The sequence below is a fragment of the Harpegnathos saltator genome, unplaced genomic scaffold, assembly GCF_003227715.2.
Source record: "Harpegnathos saltator strain DR-91 unplaced genomic scaffold, Hsal_v8.6 scaffold507, whole genome shotgun sequence".
Classification (NCBI taxonomy): Eukaryota; Metazoa; Arthropoda; class Insecta; order Hymenoptera; family Formicidae; genus Harpegnathos; species Harpegnathos saltator.
The window spans coordinates 1-2,221 of record NW_020230324.1 but is presented as its reverse complement, the minus strand read 5'-3'; positions in this window follow the sequence as shown (position 1 = coordinate 2,221).

Genomic DNA, 2,221 nt, shown 5'->3' with positions numbered 1-2,221 from the left:
GTTATGATAAGAATTAAACTCTTACACAGTTGTTAAGCAAGTGCTATCTGAGCGAAGAACCATCCGTAGACAATCTTCGGAAAGAGCTGTTTACGTTGTTCACAAAAGCGGAATATTCAAACGAAATATAACTGTCTTATGTATTGCTACCTTGTATATATTGTGATATGTTTTGATACATTCTATATGTCGTTACATATTTTTTTATATCGCATATTTTTATATACTTATATATATTTATATACTCTTGTATTTTTAATTTTATGTACAGTACCGACCAAAAATATATCACTTTTAGGATGTTTTAGCATAACTTTCTTTGTAGTAAAGAAATTAGATTCATTTTTGCAACAGGTAGCTGTTATTATATATACTTTGTTCGTAATGTATGAGAAAATTTGGCAACATATATTATGATATTCAAAACACTATATTAATTGTCCCAAAATCGTGGATCACATTTGTTTATATGTTATGGTTATGTATTTTGTCGTTAATTCAGTCCAGCTGTAAACATTAGTTAAGTAGTATCTTAGAAGATGGACGAACGACAATGAAAATTTATCATAGAGAGTCGCAAACAAGGGCATGGAGAAATCTCCCGGCAGTTAGGCTTCTCCAAATCAGCGATGATCAAGTTGCTTAAGAGCGTTTAAAGCTTCAGGAAGGTTTTGTTATATAAGAAAACACACGGCCAACCTCATTGTACTCTTTCTCTCGGTGATCGTCACATTTTGCATACATCTTGCAACAATCTACATGTGACGGGCCCGACATTACTAAAGAAATATTGAATCCAGAACAGTCAAATTCATCTGTACATAACATACAGTCTGTAAAGTAAAGTAAGATCGTGTATGGCATAAATGATAGTTGGCTTGAAATATCGTCCTAGTATTTTGTGAACCGATAGATGAAATCTTTGTCGTGAACGCTTTGTCACAAAAGATTGAGTTGGCGTCGAACTCTAACCTAAGAAACACGTTAACCGCCATGAGTGCCGCATACGCATCGCACTACGAGGCTGTGTTCCTTTGTCCCCACCGCAAAGGACCAAAAATTTCATATACAATAGCTGCTAAATACATGGGAAAGACAAAATCGTTCGTCGCTAAGTGTGTTCTGCAATATGAGAAGATCAAAAATGTCGATGATTTGCCAGAACGTGGCTCGATAGGCAAAGTGATGCCGAATATGGAAAAAAAATTGTGTATTTGTTTAAGCGGAACCCGACCTTAACATTGCGACAAGGAGCAGCAAAATTAAAACAGAAGGGTATAGAAGTATCACATACAACTATACGAATCCATCTCCTTGCGCATAACCTCAAACATCGAAGCACAATGAAGAAACCACTGTTAGGCGAGAAATGTGTGACGAATAGACTCGCTTGGGCAAAAGAGAATTTGGATCGAGATTGGAACAACGTGATCTTTATGGACGAAGCTTCTGTTTGGGGATATACTGCCATCCGACGCTCCTGGTCAACCTTGACCAATAAATTAATACAACGGACTGTTAAACACCCTTTAAAAGTTCATCTTTGGGACTGCTTTTTGAAACAGGCTTTTGGAACATTACATCTGTTTACATAGAATTTAAATGCTCCGAAAATGCTTAAAATTTATAAGAAGTGTTTGTTGCCGACTGCTGAACGACGCTTCATAAAAAAAAACGAGGACTGGTCCTTACAGGAAGCCAACGACCCAAAACACCGGAGCAAGCTTTGCGCCGATGGAAAGAGCAGTCTGGCATCGTCACACATGACTGGCCATCGCAGTCGCCACATGCAAATCCGATTGAAAATGTGTGGACATATCTCACGCACGAGCTTCGAGGAAAAAGAGTGTGCACTTTGAAGCAGTTGACACGACAAAATTCGTCCTATTTGGAGGTCTTTACCGAACGAATACGCAGTCAACTTAGTGGAAAGTATGCCTCGGAGATGCCAGGTAATTACCAAAGCCGGTGGTGACTGGACTCATTATTAATGGTATAGCATTTTTCTTTTCATGGAGTACAACAAATCCATGTACTTAAAAATCATTAAAAATAAATTTTTCTACACATTAACTCGTGCAGGCTCTTACTTTGCAGACTCTATTTCTTTACCTTGTTATAAAAAAAGTTTTATATGTTTCATTTAGCACATAAATAATAAAATATATATCTATGACGTACCTCATATAGCCATCCTTCAATTCTTCCATATGTCTCGTTT